This window comes from Oryx dammah, unplaced genomic scaffold (assembly GCF_014754425.2).
Source record: "Oryx dammah isolate SB20612 unplaced genomic scaffold, SCBI_Odam_1.1 HiC_scaffold_26, whole genome shotgun sequence".
Taxonomy (NCBI): Eukaryota; Metazoa; Chordata; class Mammalia; order Artiodactyla; family Bovidae; genus Oryx; species Oryx dammah.
This window is the reverse complement of record NW_024070210.1, coordinates 75,846,011-75,858,941: the sequence shown is the minus strand read 5'-3', so window position 1 is coordinate 75,858,941 and position 12,931 is coordinate 75,846,011. Positions and strand designations below refer to the sequence as shown.

General features: G+C 42.5%; 2 non-coding genes across 2 annotated transcripts; both read left to right on the top strand.

Moving 5' to 3' along the window:
- Positions 1–1,639: 1,639 nt before the first annotated feature.
- Positions 1,640–1,730, top strand: TRNAY-GUA. The gene is given in 2 exon segments: positions 1,640–1,676; positions 1,695–1,730. It is a non-coding gene; the product is annotated as a tRNA-Tyr (tRNA).
- A 1,740-nt stretch (positions 1,731–3,470) lies between these two features.
- On the top strand, positions 3,471–3,560 carry TRNAY-GUA. Its single transcript is given in 2 exon segments — positions 3,471–3,507; positions 3,525–3,560. It is a non-coding gene; the product is annotated as a tRNA-Tyr (tRNA).
- The last annotated feature ends 9,371 nt before the right edge of the window (positions 3,561–12,931 follow it).

Below are 12,931 nucleotides of genomic sequence, written 5' to 3'. Positions count from 1 at the left end.
TCTGACCAGCTGGCTTACTTAAGGGCTGGGCCCTAAGGCTACATGGGCTGGGCCTTCCCACCAACCTCCATCCATCCCCACTGAGCCAGGCTGAAGAGGTGGTGGTGGCTGGGGGAGGGTTGTCAAGGCTTGTGGGTGCAGAGAGGAAAGCCAAGGTGTGGCCCTTGCTGTTACCCCTCTGTGGGAGGGAAACTTCTGAAGGTGGGAGATATGTTTGGAAAGCATGGGAAAGAGAACTGTCATGGGAAAGAGTACAACGGTGATGGGCTTGTGACTCTCTGCAGTCCTGGGGCCCAGCTGCTGGCCTTCCCTGACCCCTAAGCCCACAAACTCCTTTTCAGTTCAGGTTCTGCCTCTGCATTCAGACTGCATCTCCCCACACATTTTCCTCTCCAGATGAGCTGCCCCAGGACTTCCCATGTCCCACTGCTGACTCAAAGGGGCTGAGCCCAGGGCTGTGGTGTCTCCATGGGGGTGGTGCCACTGCTGCCCCACAGGAGACCTTCAGGAGAAAGGTTTTATTGCTCTGTGGCCACAAAGAGTCCCCAGCCTCGAATGTGACCTTCTGCAGAGACCAGAGGGCAGGGACCAAAAAGAGATGCTAAGGCTTTCATTGGATATGCCCACAGACACCCCTACCTCCTCTCCCTCCCCCTCTCCATGGGAATTGGAGGTTCCCAGGTTTGGGGGAACTAACTTTGATGTTTTGGGGATGTAGCTGGAGAAGGAAATGGCAGCCCACTCCAGTGTTCTTGCCTGGAGAATCCCAGGGACAGGGGAGCCTGGTAGGCTGCTGCCTATGGGGTCGCACAGAGTCGGACACGACTGAAGTGACTTAGCAGCAGCAGCGGCAGCAGCAGCAGGAGCAGGGGAGTACCCATAGCTGGGAGATGGACTCTAATGACTTGGATACTCTAGGGTGAGCCCTAGCACAGTCAAATCCTCCTATCTGGAGCCTCACAGTGAGCAGTAGGGACCTCCATGGACATGGCCCTCATCCTCACAGGAGCAGACCTGTGGGTCTTTCGATCAGGGGTGGTGACACAGCCGTTGGAGGGCAGGTGACTTGGGTGTGGCTTGCAACACCTCTGTTCTACCTGTGCTGTGTGGGTGACCATGCACTGTTGAGGTGGCGAGCCCACACCAGATAGGATCTGAAAGGTTTTTCAAAGACTCCAAGTGAGGGCAAGAGGTCCAAGTCGGACAGCAAGGTGCTCTGGCTCCTCCCTTCGTCTCCCGTGCCTATCCAGGAAGCCCACAGAATCTTGAGCTACTTCAGGGAGCAGTCGCCTCTGCCAAAGGAATCCAGGTCTGCGGGCAAAGGAGGGGCACCAAGGCCCCAGACTGGGCTAGCCCAATCAACATCCTCTCTGCATCACTTCCCAGGAAGCCTCACTGCACGGAAAAGTACGACTAGATCTAGGTGGGCACCGAGGCCCCTCTCTGGAGTGAGTAACAGGTAAAGGAGATAAGAACCAGGAATGGGGGTTGGGGATGAGATAGATGGAAAGGGGGAAGGAACACCCATGGAGGCCCATGCTCCTCTTTAAGAAGCAGTGAGGCTCCATTTTCTTGACCTCCGTCATTTCTGCAAAAGGAAAGCCCCAATACTTGCCAGTGGAAATATCTGGCTGTGCACCCTTCGATAGCTCAGCTGGCAGAGCGGAGGACTGTAGTGTTTCATGAATATAGACATCCTTAGGTCGCTGGTTCGATTCCGGCTCGAAGGAAGTGCTTGGGTTTCTCTTTTTATCCATCAGGAAGACCGCTAGCGCCCTCTGCCTCTGCCCTGTATATTAGCCTTGGCCCTTTCATCAGTAGATCACCCCCACTTTCACAGGACAGAACCCTTCTGAAGCCAATCACCTACCTCTCCTTCCTGAAATCCACGGACAAATGCCCCCTCAGCCTAACAACACCCCTTTGCTCCTGCCTTAGCAGGCTAGTTAGGCACCCTCTCAACCTCCCAAACCCTTTAAACTTTTATTCATATATCTCTCCCCAGGGAAAGCTGCAATCGCTCTGCCGCTACCACTTACTCAACATGGACAGATCCGTGACGGATAAGTGGCCACAGAGGAGCTACCCACCACAAGCCCTGGAGCCCGACAAGCACCCCTGCCATCACATGGGTCAGGGACAACCAAGGCGTTCTTCTTGAAAATCCTCCCATTCAATTTCCCTTTCCTACTTGGCCTAGTCCTAGAACGGTCCACAGCTTTTCTCTTCTGTCTATCCCAGTGACTGTCTCTGTGTTTCTCTGTCCATCTCTCTCTTTCCAACTTTCTCTTTCTCTCTCTAGCTCCCTCTCTTCCTCACTCTCCAGAGAGGAAGAGAAGGTTACCAGGTTTGGGGGAACTAGCTTTAATATTTGGGGATATAACAGAATGAGAGTGTGACTATAGTTGGGAGGTGGACTCTGGTGACTTGGACACTCCAGAGTGAGCCCCGCCATGACCCCACTCCTCCTGTCTGGGAACTTACAACGAGCAGTAGCAGACCTTCGAGAACATGGACCTCATCCTTGCAGGTGAAAACCTGCGGGTATCTGGATCATGAGTGGCCACACTGGCACTTGGGTGTGGCTTGCCATACTTCTGTGCGACATGAGCTGGGTGGGTGACCAAGCACTGTCGGGGTGGCAGGCTCACACCAGACGGGATCTTAAACATTTGTCCAAGACTCAGAGCAAAGGCAAGAGGTCCAAGCCTGACAGTGGGGTGCTCTGGTCCTCCCTTCATCTCCTGCGCCTGTCCAGGAAGCCCTCAGAATCTGGAGCTACATAAGAGAGCAGCCGGCTCTTGTCAAAGAGATCTGGGTGTGTGGGCAGAGAAGGGGAGCCAAGTCCCCAGACTGGCAGCAGCATAACCAGGTTTCTGGGTACCTAAGGGTGTGGTCTCCCCGACATCCTTTCCCCATCACTTCCCAGGAAGCCTCACCGTGAGGAAAAGTGAGCCCAGCTCGTGGTGGCAACAGGGTCAGGTCGAGGTTAAGTGGAGGGGGTGATGACGTCCCAGTACCAGAGGGCAGGTCTGGGTTTGGGTAAGGGCTGGCGGAGACGCTCAGACACTCCTCGAGGGCCCCTCAGCGGATCCTACCTGGGTGGTAGGATCCTCTGCTTTCCTCAGCGAGCCGGCTCCCACCTCACCCACGCATCCATTTGGGTTTAAGTAACGCCCCTTTCTCCTCACCCTCTTTCCAGTTTTCTGGCCACAGAGGGCTGCTGTCCTGTTCTCTCTGAAGAAAGAGCCCAAGGGAAAGAAAATGAGTCAACAAGTGGCGGGCTGGGCTCAGATTCTGAAAATCGCTTCTCCGAGATGCCTGGCCACCACGGATCCCCGGCGTGTGCACGGCTCTTTGCCAACGGACTTCCAGCCAACCCAGAGTATGTTGTACCCGGAGCCTCTTAAAGCCTTTTGGCTTTTGCCATTTCTCCAAAAAGGAAGGACCCAGCACGAACGCGTGTGCGCCCTTCGATAGCTCAGCTGGGAGAGCGGAGGACTGTAGATACAAAGCATGTAGACATCCTTAGGTCGCTGGTTCGATTCCGGCTCGAAGGAAGTGCAGTTGGTGATTTTGCTCCGTCGTAAAGGCCGTCGCCACCCCCGGGAGCCCAGCTGCGCAAATTTACCCTTGCAAAGCAGGTTAGCATCTGAACTCTCACAGAATAGGGGCAGGAAAGCCCTTCTGGAGCCACCCTCACGCGTCCTGTGGACTGTCGCCAAGGAATACATTTGCTTCTTCTCAAGTCCACGGCTTTCAACGCAAAACAACAGCCCCTGGTCAACCATCGCTCCCACTTAAGGGGACAGTACCCCAACCCTCAAGCCCTTTTGCTTTTGCATCTTCTGCCTAGCACAGCGCTGTATTTGATACCCACATTTCTGAATTCGTTTGCTACAATAGTTTTTTAGGGCGGATGAATTCTTTAGGATTTTCTACAAATAAAATTCATAAAATCTCCTAGCAGAGATAGTTTTATTTCTTCCTTTCCAATTTGGATGCATTATATTGTATGCTGCTGCTACTGCTGCTAAGTCTCTTCAGTCGTGTCCGACTCTGTGCGACCCCATAGACGGCAGCCCACCAGGCTCCGCCATTCCTGGGATTCTCCAGGCAAGAACACTGGAGTGGGTTGCCATTTCCTTCTCCAGTGCATGAAAGTGAAAAGTGAAAGTGAAGTCGCTCAGTCGTGTCCGACCCTCAGCGACCCCAAGGACTGCAGCCTTCCAGGCTCCTCCGTCCATGGGATTTTCCAGGCAAGAGTACTGGAATGGGGTGCCATGGCCTTCTCCGATTATATTGTATAGTATGGTATATACTATATATCATTTTGTTTTGTTTCATTTTGTTTTATTCCATTCCATTCTATTTGCCTGAATTCCTTAGCTAGAACTTCCTGTACAATGTTGAATAGTGGTTGTCCACTCTTGTTCCTGAATTTAGGGAGAACGTTTTCAATGTTTCACCACTAAGACTGATATTAGTTGCAGATTTTTCATCGGTGTCCTTTATCATATTGAAGACGTTCCCTTGTATTCCTAGTTTGCTGAGTATTCTCATCAGGAAAGGATATCAAGTTTGTCTGATGCTTTTTCTTTATCAATTGGAATAATCATGTGTTTTCCCCCTCTATTTTGTTAACATGGCATATTATATGCATTTTCATCTGTTGAACCACTCTTACATTCTTGGGGTATATCCCAATTGGTTTTAGTGTATAATCTTTTTACTATGCTGCTGGATTAGGTTTATTGGTATTTGGTTGAGGATTTTTGTATTTGCATTCATGTGGTACAGTGGTGTATCATTTTCTTTTCTTCTTATTTTTTTTTTCTTCTAAATTTCATATGAGGCTAGTACTGGCCTCATTGAGCAAGTTTGGAAGCATTCCCTCCTCTGCCGTTTGGAAGAGTTTGAGAAGGATTGAAGTTAATTTTTCTTTAAATGTTTGGTAGAATTCACTAATAAAGCCATCTGATCCTGAATTTTTGATAGGTTTTCAATTATTTATTTAATTTCTTTATTTGCTATAGATCTGTTCAGATTTTCCATTTTTCAAAGAAACTTTTGAGTGAGTTTTGATAGTTTGTGTGTTTCTAGAAATTTTTCCATTTCATCTTGGTTATCTAATTTGTTGGCATATAGGTGTTAATAGTATTCTCTTACAGTATTTTTTATTTCTATAAGGTCAGTAGTAACATCTCCACTTTAATTCCTGATTTCAGTAATCTGATGGTTTTTTCTTTTGTTTTTTTCCTTTGTCAGTCAAGCTAAAGATTTGTCAGTTTTTTTTCACGTTTTCAAAAATCAACTTTTGGTTTTGTTGATTTTGTTTTTTAAAATAATTTTTCATTATCGCTCCTCTAATCTTTATTATTCCTTCCATCTGCTTGCTTTGTTTGTGTTTAGTTTGCTCTTCTTTTTTCTTAAAACTTTTCTTCTTAAACATTTTTTTCAACCTTCATATTGAAGGTTAGGTTATTGATTTGAGATTTGTTTTTAATGTGCATTTATGGAGAAGGCAATGGCACCCCACTCCAGTACTCTTGCCTGGAAAATCCCATGGACGGAGGAGCCTGGTAGGCTGCAGTCCATGTGGTCGCTGAGAGTTGGACACGACTCAGTGACTTCACTTTCACTTTTCACTTTCATGCATTGGAGAAGGAAATGGCAACCCACTCCAGTGTTCTTGCCTAGAGAATCCCAGGGACGGGGGAGCCTAGTGGGTTGCCGTCTATGGGGTCGCACAGAGTCGGACACGACTGAAGTGACTTAGCAGCAGCAGCAGCAGCATGGGGCTAAATTTCCTTCTGAACATTGCTTTTGCTGCATCCTTTAAGTTTTGGTATGTTGTGACTTTGTTTTCAATGATCTCTAAGTATTTTCCAATTTCTCTTGTGTTAGCTAATTTGACACATTTGTTGCTCAAAACTGTGTGGTTTAAGTTCTTTCTGCTATTGATTTGTAGTTTCATTACATGGAGATCAGAAAAGGCACTTGTATAATTTCAACAGTTTAATTTTATTGTGACTAGTTTCGTGGCCCAAAGTCTGTCTTGGAGAATGTTCCATCTGTATTTCTGAGGGAGATGTATTCTGTTGTCATTGGGTGGAATGTTCTATGTGTGGTCTCTGAGATCTGCACTGTTAGGTTAGCTTACCGTGTTCAAGTCTTCTATTTCCTTATTTATCTTTTGTCTAGTCTCCATTATTTACACTGGGGTGTTGAAGTCTCCAACTATCATTGTAGGACTGTTCAAATCTTTTTTCATTAAAAAAATTAGAGGTAGGTTTTCTTATTAACAAGTTTTGCAAGTTCTTAATATAGCTGGATATACCTTTTACCTTTGTTAGATATGTGATTTTAATATATATAATTTCCCCAACTTATAATTTGTTTATGTGTTGTCTTAATAGTATTTTTTTTGAGAAAGAAAACTTGTAATTTTGATGAAGTTCAATTTATCAATTTTTCTTTTATGGACTGTGCTTTTGATTTAGTTTCTATTAAATCTGCCTAAATCAAAGTCACAGAGGTTATATCTTATTTTGTACTTTTAGAAATTAAAATTATTTTAGTTTTACATTTAAGTCTATGAATCTTTTTTTACTTAGTTTTTATATATGGTCTAAGATGTAAAGTCCATTTTATCATATGAATATCCAACTGTTCTTTCGATATTTGTTGAAAAGACTATACTTTTCCCGCTGAATTTCCTTTTCTCATTGAAAATCAAGTGGCCATAAATATGTGGGTCTATTTCTGCACCATTCTGTTTCATAGATATTTGTCTGCCTTTATGTCGCTTAACATTTCTCTCATATATTTTGTCTCTTAGTTCTATGTTCTTTAAGATAGTCTTCAGCCAATCCTGAAGTACCTGTTTTCTCTAAGTTTGCTTGTCCTGTTTTATCCTTCTTTTCACACTGTGGTTATTATACTCAAGGCCAGATTATACATAGGTATGAGTTAACATATATGAATTAAGGACTACGGAATAATCTCCTATTCATATTTCAGATTTGTATCGTATTTCTTGTTCTTTTTATTCAATTCTATGTGCTATTTTTTCTCCTGTAAGTTCCTCTTATATAAAATTTGATAATGGAACTCAATCTTGTTTTCCTATGTTATTTACTTACCCTTTTAAAATATGAAAAGGGGAAAGAAGAAGGGAAAGAAAAGCAATCTTTATTTTAAGAAATTTTATCATAATGAAAAAGACAATCTTCTGTATTCATTATTTTCTTTAAATCCTATCTTCCCATTCTGAACTGTGATTCCGTGTGAATACCTGTTTCTATATTGCCTCCACTACTTTTGGGTCAGAAAGCAAGTTGTTTCTGGGAAGCTTGAATTCCTCCTGGAGTTGATAGTTCATTAGAGTGTTACATTTCCTGGCTCTGAGTAGGCCACATGGTATCTGACATTCCCCAGTGGTTGGTTGGCTAATTTTGTGGAAATTGAGTTGCCATCTTTAGGGAAATATTTCTGACATTCATTAATTTTTAACTGCAGACATTTTGTATTTAATCTAAAAACTTTGAGTTTTCTCGAAATATATACCTGATTGTTGCTACTTATTTCTGACACTTTTTCATTATGAAAAATTTCAAACATTCTAAAAATAGAGAAAATGGTATAATGAATAATGGTGTAACAAACTCATAACTCCATGAATTACCAAATCATGGCCATGCTAATTTTATCTATACCTCCACTCATTTTTTTGGGAAGCAAATCCCAAGTATCATATCATTTTGCTATAAAGTGTTTTCTATACAGTTACCACAACAGGAATTTTACTGATGAGGAAAACTAAAGTCAAAGCAATATTAAAAGATGATTAAAATAGAAGTATAATTTGAGACTATTGAAATTCCTTCATTCAACAGAGTTGTCAAGCTAGTAGGCTCCTAAAATATTTTCCTTCTGTTCTCCATATAATGACAGGGAAAGTTTTCCAGGGTATCTTAAAAGTGAGTAATAAGGTACAGAACAGAGTAAGAAAGTCACAGGTAAAGAATTAAGCATTTTGACACTTGCTTACATATACACAAGACAACACTAGAAAGTTGTGCAATAAAATAATGAAAATGGTTAATTAGGGAAGGGATATAGGATGGATTGGGGGGAGGAGGAGAATTAGAACTTGTTAATTGGACAGATAGCTATGTAGTTTTTTTAAAAATTGCCTGACTTTATAGTTAGAGCCTTAAGTTTTATAGTTTAATTAAATGTTAAAAACATATATGGCTTAAGTGTGCTTTACTAGTGCTCAGACATCATGCGTCTCTCTTCACTTCGACCTGTCTTCCTTGCAGCTCAACAAACAAGAGCCTCAGTTTCTAGTTTAGTTTTGTTCAACTTACCTCAACCAGGTCTACCTGTTTGTGATCTCACTATTTCCTCAGAATCGAAATTGATGAAACTTCTCATGCCTCATTCATGTTTCCAGTTAGGTATTTTCTTTTCTCTAAAAAAGAATATGTCCAGAAGAATGAAATTCAGTCAAACTAAGTCTCAGGGGGATCTCTGTACAGCCAATCCTCCATATTCATGGGTTCTGCATCTGGGAATTCAACCAACCGTGGATTTAAAATAATCAGAAAAAAAAAATCCAGAAAGTTTCAAAATGCAAAGCAAATTTGCTATACCAACAACTATTTACATAGCATTTACATGTGTGTGTGTCTGTGTGTGTGTGTGTGTTAGCCACTCAGTGTGTTGTCCAACTTCTTGCAATCCCATGGACTATAGCCTGTCAGGCTCCTCCATCCATGGAATTCTCCAGGCAAGAATACTGGAGAGGGTTGCCATTTCCTACTGCATTACATTGTGTTAGGTATTATAAGTAATCTAGAAATGATTTAAAGTATAGCTTACCCTTGAACAACATGGGTCTGAACTGAACGAGTCCACTTACTTGTGGATTTTTCCAATAAATATAGTACCTACTTTTTCATTTTACATATCCTTAAATTAACTAGCTATGAGAGAAAGTTTCTTTTCTCTTAAAGATCACAATATGTGGAATCAAAATAAATCAAAAGGATTTAAGTACTGATTCTGACCAAACTGTTTCAGGTTTCTGCTCTTGGGTAAGTCATTTATGAATTCCTCTGTTTTTGAGGCAGAAATAGCAGTATGTGGGTTTTTCAACTACACAGGAATTGGCATTCCTAAACCTCCCTCCCACTGCATTTTTCAAGAGTCAACTTTATATGGAAGATATGTGCAGGTTATATTCAAATACTATTCCATTCTAATCAAGGGGCTTGAACACTCATTGTTTTTGTGATCTCCCCAGGGGGTTCTGGAACCGATCTGATGGAGATAACAAGAGACAACTCTACTCTTCTCCCTCTCAGCTTAAGACTTAACTGGTTTTCATCTCACAATACCAGCTGCTCCTCAAGTCTAGGGGTCAGAGTAGTTTAATTTACTTATTTATTGAGCACCTAATGTGTTCTGGGCACTATGTTTGGTGGTTGTTATTATACTAAAATATAATTCCTGTCCTACAAGTTCAGAATCTGGCATGAGACACAAATGAGAAAGTAGAGTTCCAATTAAGTATTGAGACTTAGTTTAGCAGAACCAGCCATGGGTCAGGTTGGAGAGTGGGCAGGAGGTGGGGTTAAGCTTCTCAGAAAAGAAGCTGATGTGTGTCAGAGTAAACTGAGTTTTAGAACATGAACAGGAATTAGTCAAGTCTTTATTCAAGGACATAAAGTGGACACAGAAAAATGTGAAGAGTGGTTCAGAATTCTGAATAGTGTTTTAGGTGTGTGTGTTATTTACTACTAGAAGATGAGGTCCAAGGCTGGGAGAAGCAGTAAAAGCTAGGGATGATGCAGGAAAGTTTCTCTTATTCCACCCTTGGGGCTACTATTGCTTCCCAATCCAAAGGCCAGGGGAGGGATTCTACTCAATATCAGTGTAAATCCTCAGGGAGAAAACACAATGCTTCTGTTATTGGGATATAAATATTTCCCATGAGTGCTGTGCAGGAGAAAGACAAATGTTGGCTATGGTCCTCCACAGCTGGTCAAACTCCATTCTTTCTCTCATTACTGTACTGTGTTGCCTAGTACTTTCACAGCTGCTGGTTTGGGATGAGTGACAGATGAAAGCAGAAGCATTCCCACTCAACCTTTGTTAAGGGTCAGCCTCCTTTTCATCAAGCATGAAGTCTGAGAAACTTCTGTTCAATTGCAAATCTCTCTTGTGTCTTTAAGGAATTATTTTCTCTCTTTCTTATGGCTTTATTTCCTCACCAGTTGGATCTCTTTTCTTTAGCAGGCACTGCTGCTAGTTGGGCTCCTAATGTTTGGTTCAGTAAATCCTCATTTTGGGGCATCACCACTGGAAACTCAAGTTTTTTTAATTGGAGGATAATTGCTTTATAGTGTTATGGTGGTCTCTGCTGTATGTGAATTAGTCATAATTATATACAATATATGTAATATATTATACATATATTATATATATCCCCTCCCTCTGTCACCCCTTCCACCCTTCTAGGTTGTCACAGAGTTCCATGCTGGGCTCCATGTGTTATATAACAGCTTCCCGCTAATTATCTATCTACACATGATCACGTATAGGTGTCATTGCTACTTTCTCCATTTGTCCTAACCTCTCCTTCCTGCTGGAGAAGGAAACGGCAATCCACTCCAGTACTCCTGCCTGGAAAATCCCGTACCAGGTTCCTCTGGTAGGTTACAGTCCATGGGGTGGCAAACAGTCGGCCACAACTGAGCAATTTCACTTTTCTTTCACTTTCTCCTTCCCACGCTGAAACTCAAGTTTTGCGTGAAGGATCCTACTTGTCAATAGATGAACTGGTTAGAAATCAACTACTTCTTCAGTCTTCTCCTTCCCTGCACTCAGGCTCATGCCAGGAGCCAGGGAGGACAGGGTCTCAAACAGAGACACTGATAGTTTGTACATAAAACTCACCAGCAAAAAACGTGAATATCTGGATTTAAATGGAACATTTTTCAACCATTAGAGACAAAAGGAGCTATAGGTAAGTGCATGAAGTCTTTTCATAGATAGATGAATGGTTTAAACCCTCCATATCCACCCTTTGCCTTCCAGCCTCATGCTATTTTTTTAGTGACATACCTTGGAGCACTATGAGATCATTGTATTTCACTTGAAGTGTACCTGTTCAAACCTAAGGCAGTGATCAGATTGTGGAAGAAACTCTTTATACAGGGAGGAGAGGGTGGACCCTAATGGTTGACCTGGCCACATCACATTGTCCCTTCTTATGGCTCACAGCCATAAGAAGGGACAATGTGATGTGGCCTCCTTAGGATCAGAAAGTCCCTTTATTTACGAGGCAGAAGAAAAGCTTTGAAGAATTATACCCAAGAGGAACGCACAAAAGAAGAAGCAGATTATCCACCTGCAGCCTCTTTTCCCAAGTGCTTTGCCCATCCTCAGGAACTCCAAGTGTGCCAGGCTATTGTCAGCCTCACAGTAGAAGTCATGGGAAGGACTCCAGGATGGAGCAGGACATTTCAGTCATAAAAAGGGAAAGAAAATTCTTGCAGGGTGATCCTCACCTTCATGGAGATAAAAGACTTTTAGGGGCAGGTAGAAAGAATCCTTTCTATATTTTGGTTTGGGGCTCATCTTCTTCTCACTTAAGGGACAATTAGTTTCAGTATTTTCAGACAACGAGAAAGAATCCTCTATGAGGGGACCAGTCCTATTGCATTTCACTCCATTACTTATTTTCTGTCCTTCAACTGCAACGTATTATGCTCACATACTGCTCTTTTCCATTAAAAACCTCCTGTCTCTCCTATCAAATCTATACTTATTTTTAGTATTTTTTAAGTATCACCTTTCTCCAGAATAGTTTCTGTCTAAGTCTCAGCTTGGATTCCTTCCCACGTGCCCCCTCAAGTCCCCTGGGCTTACCTGTGACACTTCACATGTGACACATTTTAACTTTTCTGTCATTCTCATTAGGCAGTGAGCTGCATGAGAGTAGTGACAATATTGCCTTACCTTCGAATCAACAAACATAGCACCTGAGACATAATCAACCTAGAACAAAAGCTGAATGGTTTTACTGCTAATAAGGTAATTTCTATAGAGGCTACAGGGAGATGAGATGTTGAGTGAAATCTCTAGGGGAAAAGACCACAGTATTGCTTTATCCTAAACAAAAGGTACAAAAGTTTTCCTACTTGGGTGGGAGCCACAGGTGAGAGATTGTAAGTAGAGAGGTGGCACTAGTGGTAAAGAACCTGCCTGCAAATGCAGGAGACGTAAGAAATATGAGTTTGATCCCTGGGTCGGAAAGATACCCTGGAGAAGGAAATGGCAATCTACTCCAGCTCGTGGACAGAGGAGCCTGGCAGGCTTTAGTCCATGGGGTCACAAAGAGTCGTGTCCATAGGGTTACAAAGACTCATACTCAACTGAAGCAACTTAACACACAAGCTTTATTGCAAATGAAGACTGCTGGGTGTGCTAGAGGACTGTAGGGCTGACAGAGAACCAAGGACTTAAGGTCATTTCTCATGCTTTGCATGGCTAATGGTGATCAGTTTTCTCCTAGTAACTGAGGCTTTAAAAACAAATTTCAGAGTATCATTGATTTGTTCTTATAATTGGTGTTAAGTCTTCAGAATTGGAATTACGAGAATCAATTGGTAAGGACTTAATTTCTGAATTTATTAGAAATTACCAGGAATTCCTAATTTTGTCTCTGGCAAGTCATCTAATAGGGCCCAAGTTTGAAGAGACTTAGCTTGGTATTATGGACTGAAAAAGCTTGAGAAACTCATCTTAACATTCCCCAGAATATTTGGCTTGAAGTTGGCACTAAATTAAAATATGCGGATAACTGACTGATTGAATCAGTGTGGTTTATCCCTTTTAAATATTACTTGCTTTAAAT